Source organism: Siniperca chuatsi, linkage group LG11 (genome assembly GCF_020085105.1).
Source record: "Siniperca chuatsi isolate FFG_IHB_CAS linkage group LG11, ASM2008510v1, whole genome shotgun sequence".
NCBI lineage: Eukaryota > Metazoa > Chordata > Actinopteri > Centrarchiformes > Sinipercidae > Siniperca > Siniperca chuatsi.
The window spans coordinates 8,134,685-8,148,908 of NC_058052.1; the positions used below are offsets into that span (position 1 = coordinate 8,134,685).

General features: G+C 39.1%; 1 long non-coding RNA gene across 1 annotated transcript; it reads left to right on the forward strand.

The window, feature by feature from the left end:
- The first annotated feature begins 87 nt into the window (after positions 1–87).
- Positions 88–6,797, forward strand: LOC122884846. The gene is made up of 3 exons (XR_006379991.1): positions 88–205; positions 1,521–1,650; positions 6,696–6,797. It is a non-coding gene; the product is annotated as an uncharacterized LOC122884846 (long non-coding RNA).
- Positions 6,798–14,224: the final 7,427 nt, after the last annotated feature.

A 14,224-nucleotide genomic window follows, 5' to 3' on the forward strand; every position in this document is an offset into this window, starting at 1 on the left:
CCCCCAAGAAAACAAGAAGGTGGTCGCACGCGCTAAGACGCACACACGCTCGCGCACTACAAACTGTGGCTACAGAGGTTTTAAAATGTAGATAAGAAACCTAAACAATTGTGATAGAAATTGCGAAAGTATCAAAAGAAAGAAAAGAAACACGAACAAATGATGTACACCACTTTCGGTGCTGAGTTGTGGGTATACTGCACAGGTAATGAGAGGCTATATATATTATTTTAGGTAACACACACTCCTCTGTAAGATATGGTTGTGTGCGTGTGCCCGGGGTGCACTTTATTTGAGAGGTAAATCATACAAACATGGGAAGTGCTTTTGTCTCATGAGTGGGACAAGGAGGCGCAGATAAGGGGTTCACTTGAATGAGCACAGACATGCTTGTCACCCCACTTGACAAGTGCATCTTAACCAAACACACCTGCCTATGTTGGTTTTATCGTTTTGCCACAACCCGTGCAGTGTGTACACACCACTGGCCTGAGGCTCTGGCTGGGCCATCCTTCAAACTGAGATTATTGCATTTATCTAGAGTACATCTCCGAATGAAATGCTAAGGCTTAGTGAAATATTAGGCTGTACAAAAATGTGAGTCAGATAGCATTTAATACATTTGAGGATCTCACCCTCATGTTTTACATTAACTGTTGGTGGTATAAACATTAGGTGAATAATTACAGTAGCCTACAATGTCACTTTGTAACTATAAAGGATGTGGATGTGGGAAAAATATAGGCTATATGTATTACCTTTTTAAAAATTGCTCACCTTAAATGAATTGGTCAAGTAAAAACTTATTTTCACCAGACTAATACTACTATGTTAACCAGTATTTCAAATAAGAAATAACGAATATACATTTATACATACAGCATGTTTTGAAATTTTATTTAAAGTCGCACACTCTCTCTCACGTCTCTTCAGGTTTATATTTCACCATATGCAAATGAAAATGCAATGGCATTAAAACCCCAGCACATCCAGTTTTCCCATTTTATTTCCCCATAAATAGCAATAAGGTTGGAAAAGTCATCTTATTCCACACTGTCTGACAGTATTATATATTAATTATAAATGTTCTGTACCAGCTTGTTCTGACTCTTCATTTAAGCTATATGATATTTACATAGATGAAAATATTCAAATCCAAGGACCCATTTTTTTTTTGTGGCTGCTCCACTAAACTAAATTGAAATATTCTAGATGTCTTGTGCCTCATTTTATACACATTTCCCCAAAAATCAGCCTGACATATTTGGTATCTTTGGAAAGAAGAATTTAGGGTCGTGCAATATGATGATATAAACTGTAAGATGATACAAATGTGTCAATTATACAAGCCATACTGTTAATACTGTGTTAGCTGTCCTTTTCTCTCAGTCAGCAGGCAGTGTTAGATTTTTATATATTTTTTTGCATCAATGTGATGAAGTATCTGGTTTTCAAATGTTTCATTTAATAAAAACAGACTTTGTTTTATCCATCAACAGTTTCTCGATTTTGTTTTTCAGATTATTCACTATATCACAATATTTATCGAGATTGTGATATAAAATTACAAAGGACAGAGTAATTTATCCAAATTTCGGTGGCCAGGAGGGACAAAGTTTGCAGACAAACAAAACCCCCAAGACTGTAACTGTAAGTCCATTGAGTTTTGTTTATAGTTGAAGACAAGATCTGATAAGGCTTCCCAGTCTAACAATGGAATATGCTTAAACTGTTTTAAGTATTCACACTGCACAGCTCCTGGTTGACTTCCAAGTGTTTGTGATTTACCCAGTCCCATCACTGCGCACATTCCTTTTCAGGAATATTTTATTATCTGTTGTGGTAAGCAGTGTCAGGTTGAGCTGAATGAAATAATGACCAGAGGCATGCATATGCACCACCAGGGTCATGACACTCTTCCTTAATTTGACAATAAGTCAGACACTTTCATATATTACCCTCTATAGGAACATAATACCACTGTACTACTCCTTTCTGAGATAAAACATGAAAGACACTGCATTCCAACATCACCTGTATCCTTTTATTACTCTCCTCTAGTAGAGAATACATTGGTGTATTTAAAAACAAAACACTGCGCTATAAATTAGAGAGTAGTAACGTAAGGACCCGGAACAATGCTGAAGGTCGTAAACTGTCCAACATGTAAGTGAACCTGCCTGCATGGCCGGGTCCACATGTTGAACTATATTAGCTGTGGCCCCTAACGGCTGCCATCCACTCTGTGCACATGGTTCTGGTTTAAGCCCCCTTTACCCAACACTATATAGGTTGTATTACATTTATTAAACACTTTAAAAAATCTCTGGCTGCAAGATTGTCCATCTGTTGAGGACAAGGGAAAATATATGAAAGAAGCATGAGGCGCGGTGGGGAGAGGGGAAACAGTTGTGATGTCAGTGCTGGTCTTAATGTGGTGCAGGTCTGAGTTCTGGACGGATGACTGATTTAAAAGCTATAGCTTTTAGCCCAGTGAACAGTTAGATCACAGATGAATTTTAATAAAAAAAGAAGGAGAAAGGCACACAAATCACCTCTGCTCTGCTCTCAGGAATGTTTTTGTGCACGGCTTTGATATATAGGTGCAGATGTGCGACTGCAGCTTGACGAGCAGAGCTAAAAAGGGCTGCTAAGCTGGGGCAACATGTCAGCCCGGTGACTCCCTAAAGTCCTTGATTTCCACCTCGTAACCTCAAAAAGAGCAAGTGAAACTAACACCAGAAAAAATACAACATCCTCAACTCACTGGTCATTGAGCTCTTGGTGTGCTTGTTGTTAACTTACTCATTTTTTCAAAACAAAAAACAAGTGAAGAGAGGCTATGGGGAAGTCACCTGGGCTGCTGCTTTAACCAGCATTTTGATAACATTTGTTGTATTTCTCATCACATCCCAACATTCATCAAGAAATCAAGAAATTTAATTTAAAAAAACAATCCCACTAATTCTGAATCTAACCATCAAATAAGCACAGGCTTGTTAGTGCAGGAGGTGTTCCTTCCTGCATGTCAACCATACTATGTGCACAGCTCTCTACTCTGCAACCATTAATTACATAAGGTGCCCTCTTCCTTGGTTTACCATATTTGACTGTACCACTAAGGCAAAGCTGTGCACAATTCCTATTCTGCCTTTGCAGAACAGGACCTTGTATGTCAGGGTGTGTTGTGGTCCTTGTATAACCAGAATGATTGTTGTGTTGTGCATTTTCAGCAGTGGCAGAGGGCATAGGGCTCCACAAAAACTGTGCCATGTCCCCAATTCTATCTGTGATTTTCTTGGACAGAGGCTGCAGCTGAGGAGTGAAGAGTGTTTTAGGGCAGTATTTTTGCTGGTGATGTAGTTTTGTTGGGCTATTACAAGCTCAGCATACTGGATTATGAAGTGATGGCACCTCCAAACATGAGACTATGGTCTACTGGAAACTTGATTGCCGCCTTAAAAGTTGTTACCCCATGTAAAGGAAGTGGAGTATTTCAGAGTTGTATTTTGTTCAACAGTGAGGCTAAAATGGAACTTGGTTCTTGGTGCTGCAACAGCAATGATGCAGGCGTTGCACGTTCCAACCCTCACCTATGGTCATGAGCTCTGAATAGTGACTGAAAGAATGAGGCACAAGCGGCCGAGATGAGCTTGGTTTCAGAGGGTGTCTAAGCTCATCCTCAGGGACAGGGTGAATGAGCTCTGAATAGAAACTCTGCTCCTTCACATTGAAATTTCTATTTCCGTGGAGTGTCTATCTATGGGTGTGAAACATGTCTGAATGTTTTATAAGTGTCTGAATTATAAGAATTGGAAAATACATATTTTTCCTCTTACCTGTAGTGCTATTTATCCATCTAGATTGTTTTGGTGTGAGTTGACGAGTTTTGGAGATATTGGCCGTAGAGATGTCTGCCTTTTTTGAATATAATGGAACTATACAGTACTCGGCTTGTGGCGCTCAAAGCGCCAAAAAAATACATTTGAAAAGCTCATCAGCAATGTCTCTTTCCAGAAATCATGACCCGGTTACTCATGATAATCCACAAATTTGTTGTGAGCTGTTTCATGTAGGAACTCTTTTCTTTCTTTAACCAAGTCATGCTGTTGAGTTTTTCAAATGTATTCTTTTTTGGCGCTACTTTTATATTCTATAAATGCAAGAAAATAAATACAGATAGTAGCCTTACTGTGTCCCTGTAGGCCTCTAAATTAGTGCATTCTTACATGCACAGTTTAATGTCAGCAGCACACTCGGGGACAGGGGAACAGGTGTCCGTCCTGCACCAGTATGAAAAGACTCTACCCGGGCCAGAGGAAGCACCCACATGTGTATGCCCTGCAGTCAGCCCCGTACAGGATGAAATAATTCATCAGAACTGTTCAGAAGAGACATTGTGAGGCAAAGTTCAGAGGCATGCTAATGACAAGAGCATGTTCGCAGAGAAAAGGAAAACTGTCAGCTCTGAATGAATTGGGAACGGCAGAAAAGAGGTTAGGCCATTTCAAACTCCTTATGTCTTTGTATGTAGAGGGCTTGCAAATGTCTAAAAGAAATTGGTGGTTTTGTAGCACATGGTTCATGCATTATGTTGGCTCTCTTGGCTTTTGTGGATTTCTTTAGTCCGGTTCTACTACAGCGCAGCCAGGTGGACAAGTTGGAATGTTGTTGTTTATTTGCAATCCCTGTGAATGCTATTTTATCAAGTGAAAATAAAACATATGGACTACTTTATTTTGTAAAACCCTGCTGCTGAAGATTATAGTCAAAATAAAAATGCAACTGCATTTTACAGTGGAATGATTTGAAGTAATTTAAAGTAATGAATGAAGAACATGCTCTAAATGAGTCTTTCCAGATTACCATTTTTCTAAGCTGGTGGAATGTATAGTGTACCGGCATTTGCATAACCAATAGGATAAATGTGTATATAGCTTAACTGTTACAAGCAGTGAGACATTTAAATGTAAAACAAACATTGCATTTGGAGAGACTGCGCATTAAAAAAATATAAAGTAGTGTTACCTTAGCCCTACAGAAAAAATGAGTGGGATGCAGCATTACATTTACCAGTCCTCAAAGCTAGAAGCAGAATGGATTCAGCTTATTACCAGTTTCTACAAGGATAAACATCCCACACAGCTACTCAGTCTGCACAGTTTTATAGCAATTTGCCTATATTAGGTATCAAATTAACATTTTCTTCTTCAAACATATACACATTTAACACAATGTAGCAAAGTCAGATCTGCGTATTGATGAGATGAAACGTTAATGATTCCTGTAGGGACACTGGGCCAGTGCAGCTGAAAACTGAAACCGCACATTTAATGACCATTGAGTTCACATAAATAAGTATGAACAAAAAGATGTAATTATCTGCAAATTTTGTGAGCTTACTCATTACTCATTTAATATGTGCATGTGTCATCTACATTTAACTGTTATTGCAGGATGAATTAAACACATATGGTAGTTTATGTCAAATGAAGGGGGGGGGGTGAAGGGCTTTATAATGGCCACTTTTTGACACTAGTGAACCTGTTCCTTGGCCCATGGCCCCAACTTTCCACCAACAATCACTGAAATCTGTAAGGTAGTTTTTGAGATATCCTGCTAACAAAATAACTAACGGGAAGTGTGTTTCATGTTTGAATTAAAAACTGCAATGTAAAACCACCTATCCACCTTATCAGCTAAATTCACTACAGATGTGGATAACGCACATATACTGAAGATTAAGACATGTGCATTAATCCAGCTTAGTTGCCCAAATGAGTAAAATCTGATACAAAATGAATGTACTACTTTTTAAGAGCAGCGACAATGTTTTCTGTTTAAATAGTAATTAAATAACACGGGGTGATCAGAGGCTGCGCAGCTTGAAGTCACTGTAAATGTGTGCTGACTCTGCTAAAAGTGCTCCAAAGCAAACCTAGTTATATCATCTATATATATCGTCTATATTGAGTGAATGATATTTATATAAAAAGTGTATCTGTAGGTAATAAATTAAAATCCACTGACAACCTATAAAATATCATTGTTCGTGCTTTGGATCATCTGACTGGCCCTCTGTTACTTAGTGCGTGCTAAAGTGTCATGGTGCAATTATCTACCGGAGACATGTGAATAATGGATAGATGACTTTGGTGTCTCCTGTTTTCACCCACGGCAATCTCCCTAAAGATTATGTTTATGTGTACAGTATGCAGTGAGATGGAGATAAAGAGTCTCGACAATTTCACAAAAGTCGCAGGCGCATAAATACACTGTAATATCTTTAGCGATTGATGCCAAAAAGCTGGAATATTGCCCTGAATGTTTCCTTGGCAGTGTAATGTCAGGAAGGTCATGAATGAAAAGATAATGTCCCTCCTCCTTTGCTAATACATGCCCAAATAGATGACCTTTGTATTCACTCTGCTAAAGGCCAAGAAAGTGAACATCTACAACCTGGAATGACACTTGCATAGATTACACTACGAATGACTTGTCAGGTTAGATGATAGCTGCCATGATCAGCGCCCGTATAGCATTGGTGATCAAGAGTTGAAAACACATTATGTAAGTGCACAACCCTCCCCCTACAATTCCTACAGGAAGAAGCAGTTTTATGTTTTAAGCTCCACAAGGAAAAAATATTCCTGTTCAATGCCTGTTTTTGTGTTTATGTCTTACTTTTTTTGCAGCAGAATTGTGATACCAGTAAACAGTGTGCGTTACCGGGAGTCACCAGTGTCTGTTGAAAGTATCTGGTCATTGTTCCCTGGAGTCGTTCCTCTCTCAGGTCAGACACACTGCTGCTCTGTCATCATCCCTCTTGTTCTTCTTCTTCTTCTCCAGGACACATCACTGACACTTTCTAATCTCTGCAAACTACGTCTTCACATGGGTCTTCCAGATGTTGTGATCATAGCAGCTTTAGCATGTTCACCACCTTTTGCTGTTAGTTTTTAGCGCCAGTCCATGTCTTTTCTGAACAGTTAGCAGGAAAGTGTATATTAATTGATCTTACTTCTGTGAGGTGATGATACATTGATAATTGGGAAATCATTTTTACATTGTCACTGTGACAGCAAAGGTCAAGGTCTGTGATGGAGAAATGCTGAAGTATTGTCTAATTTTTGTGTCATATCAACCACAAAAGGTTACCTAGATGACATTAAGCAGAGCTGACATCGCTGATTGGCAATTTGAGGCTCATGACCTTCTGTGATTTCTAGATATTAAATGACTAATTTTACTAGTTCTCTGCTTTTTTAAGCATTAAGGTGTGCACGACATTTCAAATCAAATTTCAGCTGAGGTGTGTGATTCACAAAAGCTGCTTCACTGCTCCCACACAACCACAGTTCCCTTAGCAGCAGTTGGAAATGAAGGACTCTAATGTCTTTCATGTCATTGCTGCTCCACTTAAACACACAGACTACTTGTTACAATAGTTAATATACTGAACAGTTCAAAGGGAAACCAGAGTCTTCATTAATGTGGCAAATTGAGTGTATCAAATATTCCAGTTTGGCTCCACTGGGACTGTCGCTAATATGTGAAACAAACTCGGTCCACATATGTTGATGACACACCTGACATTTAATCCCTCAAATTTAAATTGATTCTGATAACAACGCTGTGCACTCTAAGCCTTTCCATCTGTTTGTAAATAGTTACCCATTTTCAATTATGTATGTGTTAAAAACCTCATTCTAATGCCGGCAAAAAAAATCACATTCAAACATGGCTTTTGCCACAAATATGCTATTTTCCAGCAGAAAGGCCAATTTGATGCTCATCATGTGCCCTGGTGTACCTAAGAGCTGTTTAAAGAACATCAGTGCAAAGAGGGATTAAATATTCCTGTATTTTGCTAATCATTATGAAATGCATAATTATCTCAGCCGCTTGTTGAGTGGATTAGGAATCATTGATTCTCTCTCTCTCCTTCTCTCTCAGTGTATATATAGTGTCTACCTAACCCTTTCAAACTCCCCAATAGAAATATTCTGGATAATACGTACGTATATAGTTGGCAGAGCTGCACTCCGGTTCATATTTCATGCAATGTCAATGACTAATCCATGAAATATGTGGGTGGGATGATTAACACAGACACCAGCACTGAAAATATGTTTGCTTTGAAACTCTGAATGTGACACAAACATGAAACTAGGAATAATTGGCAGAGAATGGGACCCTGTGTAGATTTAGAACTCAGAAATGCAGTTTATGACTAATTGTGTTAAGTGAAAATAAAGTGCACTTTTGTTCCTGGGATAATTAGCTTTTTAATGTTGTGAGAGTGATTGTGGAGGCTCTCCTGGGCTCCGCTGCTTTTGGAGTGAGCCCTCTAGCTCTCCCATGGGGTAGAAGCGCTTGTTACATGCAGCTTGCAGGCCAGAAGAGAGGAGGGAAGGCAGCCCTTGTTAAGAAACCAGCATGTACAGAAACTGTTCCTACTGCTAGACAAAGTGTGGTTTTGGCTAAAGGCTAAAGGCACATTACAGTGTTTTCCAACTTTATTAAAGTTGTTCCTAATTGTGAAACATGGTCATTTAAGTCCTTTTTTCAGCAGCTTTTTTTTTTCTTCACATTTTACACTTTCAATAAATTTAGTTAATAAATGTGCAATTTCGTGAGCCCCCGCTGTAGATGACAACGATAATTTTTGTTTACAATCAAGACTGAAGTCCTGGTAGAGAGGATGTGCATTTTTACAATTACAGAGGTTAGACAAATTAAGGTAAACAATTCACAAGAAAGTACTTATCTTTAAAACAACTAAATCATCTTTGCAAACATAGTTACATTGATGGGTCCTATTATTTTGAATGCCACACAGCAGCGTTTGTCAGCCCACTGTAGCGCTATGTATCATGTTCCTGCTGGTAAGTTTCAACTGTTTTTCTTTGTCAGTGGAGTTTGTTTTTGTATTTGGCATATGCTGTCATGAATTCTTAGCTGTTCCCCTTGATATAATACATCGTTTTGCAGTTTTAACTAATGCACAGAGAGTTTTGGTCATAGATAATTTGGCCTCTTTGCGGATTTGAACAAACTCACATTTCAAAGTCTTGATTGCCAGACCTTGTTACTATTCATAAATACCTCCAAATGACATTCAACCTAAAGAGACCCTCATCTATAGCATTATTTCTAATTCTGATTAAGTTATTTCCAAGTTGAAGTACTCCTCCATAAAGTTGAATCCCCCTCCCCATGTAATAAGGATTTGGTCTAGGATGGGCATGCTAATTTTGTAGCACTGGATAATTAGAATCAATTATTGAAAACATCTTTAAATGTAGCTGAAATTTATTCACATAGAAGAAAAGTATTAAAGGTTTGACAGAGCGGGAAATTTAGCCCCAGAAAGAGGCGAAGGGAGAGGAGGATTTTGGAAAAGGAGAGTACAAAATAGGAGGCGATGAGGAGAGAGGGAGAGACTAATTACTCGATGTAAAGGCCACAAACAGAGCTCCTGCTGTCGCTGAAAAATCAAATCTGTCAGCAATTAGAAGGAGGCCAAGCAGCACTTGTAAGTGGACAATGGGGCAAGAGGAGAGGGAGTTAGCAATTATTAGAGCTGATAGAGTACCTTTATTTATCTAAACAGCAGGTTAGTTGCCCAATCTCCTCCTTTGTCAATTGTTGCTTATGTGAAAGGGGCACCACTTAATCCGAATAGTGTTCCTTGTGGCAACCAATGGGTATTATGCCCGGGCCAAGAGCTGGAGAGGGCTGCTTTTCAGCGTAGGGCAGAATAATCCAGGGGTTGATCTCATGCGCTTGCAATGCTTCCTTTGCTCAAAGCGCTGATCAAGATCCCTTACGTTTGAAGCTATTTATTAGAAGTTTTTTTGTGGGGGGGGCACTAGTCTAAAACATGTAGTCATTATCAAAGACTTCTGTTCCTTGAAGGGGCAAAAGCCCACAGAGTCTCGGAGAGGGGATTTGAGATGTGGGGATTATTTTCATTTAAAGCCAACTGCAAATACAGTCCACAGTATGAACTCAGTGGTTCTCACAGAAATATATCAGCATCATGTAAACTAGGGAAGACTCTCCTATGTTTAGTTAATGAAAGACTTGGAGAAATGTTATTAAATGGTGGCTCAGGAGGGAATATTTTGGAAGCAAAGGGCTCTTATTAGTGGTTGCTAAGAATGTAAACTTCTCAATTAGTGTAACATCAATGTTTAATACTTTATAATTTGAGAAATGAGGAAAAAAAGTTCTCACCTAAGGTTTTGACACTGTTGGAAAATGTGTTAGGCAACAAAAATCTAATAATGTAAATATTAGACACTGCTTTATGTTTTAGCTACCACACCATTTTTAACAGTACACATAATGTTTCAGTTGACTAAAGCACGTCCCTTCATGTATGTTGATATTTATTTTAAATACATCCATTTATTATTTATTTATTATCTTTGAAAAAAGTTTCTTGCACTTAGTAAAGTTTACTGAGTGCCAGTAAACCAGTTTGATGTGTGTTCTGTTTCCAGTGTTAGTACAAGCAGAGTTACACTTATGCCAAAATAATATAATGTTTTCTCATCCTGTCTATTAAAAGGTAAAATTTGTTCATGCAGTTAATTGCATCAGTATCTCTCAGGTGCAGAACGCAGAAGCTTCACCGCAGTTTTACATCAAGCAGCAAGAATAATTTAAGTTTGACAAGTCAGCAATACTACAAGGAAAGAAATGGGGTGGAGTGACTATAATTTATTAGATAAATTGTTAAGTTTATGGTTCTTTAAAAAACTCACATGTAAGAACTCGTGTTAATAATTAAGACCAAACTGAGGATTAAACTATGTAATTTGCTGATGATGTGAATTCATTCCATTAATGACGTGTGTATATTGCTAATGTTTCCGACTTGAACTGTGGAAGCAAAGAGCTGAGAAACATCAACTCAAACATGCAGTATCTTATAATGTGGTTGATAACTCTTGTGCTGACATAGGCTAATTTCCTCAAACATCCTTAACTGGAGAAGGAATTAATATCAACTTCACTCTCAAGTGCTCTGTTGTTCAATTAAAATTCAAATAGGAAATTTTATTAATAATGTTTCGACTAACTTTAAGAATAACAAGAATAGGCAAAGTTTATTTGATTACCATTTTGAGTGAGGAGGTTATAGTTTCTGGATAAACGTCTAAAATGTCTAATATTGAATATAAATATTTTTCATTTGCTTATATAGATTGTCTGAAATTGCCTGAAGAGCTGAGAGTCATTTCCAATGTGTTCGGGCTAAATTACAGTAAAGTTATTGCTTTATGTTGGTGATTGTTGCCTCCGCTGTAGCGCCTGGACACGCTGTCTCCACCCAGTCTCACTGAACGACTCTTCTTAATACTGGCCTCTACCTCCTGAATCGTAAAGAGGAGGATATTTGTGGTGATACAGTCCGTTTGTCAATAATTTATGCTGAGGATAGTAAAGTGGTGTCTTAAATATTCCTTCATATATGGAATCCAGATGTGAAAAATATGAAATCCCATAAATCACTGCAGGCTGATTAGCTCTCTACGTTTGGCCATTGAAAAATACAAAAGTACATCACTCATGGCTCAAAGCAGATTTCTGAAGATTACAGAGTTGCATATTTTCTAAATATTGACGAGTTTTAATGTGGTTTACAGAGCACTCAGATAGGAGAACAAGCAAGCAAGATTCATAAACTGGAGACGCCGACGGCTGATTCTTTAAGTCGACATTTAGGTATTTGCCTGTTTCTCACACATATAAACATGTGCTGCTGAGATACATTACTGACATGAGACAGAGCATGTGAAGAACTCATTTGTACTCATTGTTAGTTATGAACTTCAACTTATACAAAGCTTTCCTGCACAGTGATATCTATCAGTTTTCAAGGCTGGAAAAAGAAAGAATCTATTCATGTGGATTTGAGAGTTCAGTTAGTGATGTACTAAGTTCTCATCTTTTGTGGAAAAAATAAATCTAATACTCTTTCCACCTTAATTTTAAGAAAAATTTGTCTGATTGGAGACTTTGTCAAGGAAAATTGGTCATGAAGAACACATGAAGAACATTGTTTCTTTTCTTCAAAATGCTTTCACAGCTTAAACAAATTTAATAAGACTTCTTTTGATTGACAGGAGCGCGCTCTCCCACAATGTCTTCTTTTTGCTCTCACATTCCTCGTCAGCAGCTGTGCGCGGTTTTGAATGAGATGAAGGCTGAAAATCTGCGCTGCACACACACACTATCGACTTGGAACAAGTGGGACTTTTATACAAGTCTCCGTGGGCCTGAATGTGCTACTCATGACACATTTCAGAAGTGTTATTTTGTGTCATTGAGAGTTTTGTAAATTCAGTCGGTGCACAGTACAAGCTACAGTCATATCGCAGCAGTCATGATTACATGGTGTTTTTGGGTCAAAAATGCTGCAAATCTTTAAATCAGTGACAGTTTCATTTAAATCCATTTGCGTTTTGCTAGTCTGACATTGGACATCTGACATTGGAGAATGCTGCACAGGAAGTGATGCATTTTACATTTCCTGCAGCCGCAACATGTTTGTTTGCACTAAACAAAGGAAGAACTTGTTAGCATGAACAGTGACAGCCAAAAGAAAACAACTCCACCTACAGACATCAGTATTTGCTTGAGTGATCTCTGGCACACAAAAAACACAGCAACAACAGGCGAGCACCAAAGATATCTCCCAAATAAACCCCAGATTACCATTTTAATTTGTCGTCAGTGGAGATTATTTGCTACCTTTTCCAGTTCTCCAGTGCTGTGTTTGAGTGGTAGTTACGTTCGTCAGGTTTCCCAGCCTCAGCGAGTCAGAGGCACAGTGGAGGTCTGTGCAGGTGGCACGGCTGTAGAGCCCGGCGGGGTTTTCTGCTCCCTCTCCCCCTTCTCCACAGGTGCTTATTAGCATATATGAGCTGCCACATGTTCCCAGCCCTGCCACCGCCCGAGGGGGCAAAATCAGTCTTCGCCCGTAATCTTAACAGCCTGACCAGGCCCTCGCTCCCACTAACAGGGACACATGGCGTAGCGTTTATGAAGAACAGCAGAAGTATTACCCAGGCGTGTTCTCTCCTTTTTCTTCTTCTCCTCCCTGAACTGCTGGATAACCTTTCTAAGCATCTCCCCCTTTATTTCCATATTTCAAGTTTAAGGTCAGGATGAAAAGAGATATCGATGCACATAATACATATATGTAAGAGATATCTATTCTCAAAGGCAAAGAGTAATTCAGTTGCGGACTTTTCGTTGCAAATGTTCTGTTAACAGATATCAAACAGCTCAGGCCTCGGCCAGCAGTGGAAATGTTTTGCACCTGGTCGGCATGACAGAAACCCATTGTCATTTTAACAGCCCCCCACTCTGTGAGACATGTGAATGGTTGGGCTGTGTGTATGTGAGAGGGCAAGAGGGGGAGCGCGGTGGGATGGGAGCTGTCCGTGTTTGAAGTGGGCATATGGTCGTTGCATTTGCATTTAATGCCCTTCAGATTACTTGTTTTAACTCGTGATAAACACCTCACTCGGTTGGGGCTAATTTGATGAGGTCATGGTATGACCCCGTGACCCCCTCTCTCCATGTTCTCTAAGTGAAACCAGCTGAGTCACAGAGTGGGAGACGGGTGGAGGGGAGTGGGAAGGGTCTCTGCATTGTGGCTGGATTGGCCTGACAATCACTGAGCTTCACTTACCCATCAATCTGGAGCGGCGTGTTCGCTGCTCAGTGGACACTATGCTGGTGTGAAGCCCTCTCCCGACCGTCACAGAGCTCAGCAGCTCCGCAGCTCCTCTCCCAAGCAAAGCATCTAGTCAAAACACATTCAATAGACCTGGAAAGAATAACAAATTCCCCAGCTTCTTATCGCTCCACTTTCCACTTTGAAGATGTTTGCAAGAGTGGATTGTGCCAATATACATTCAGCCAAAGATGTGTGTGTGTGTGTGTGTGTGTGTGACCTGCAAGACATTTATTTTCCTTTACATGGCTATACTTTCTTATATTTCAGAACCCTTAACAAGAGGTTTCTTTGACTTTTCCAACACAAGCAATCTTAAAATTCTAGTTTTTATAGTGGGAACAGTGTGTTCAGTGTTGATTAAATTTTACACTTAGGTATTTGCTGTGCAATTTATTATAATTTTGAAATAATGTTAGCATGTTAAAAACAACAAAGCCATAAGCACGCACAGATATGCATATG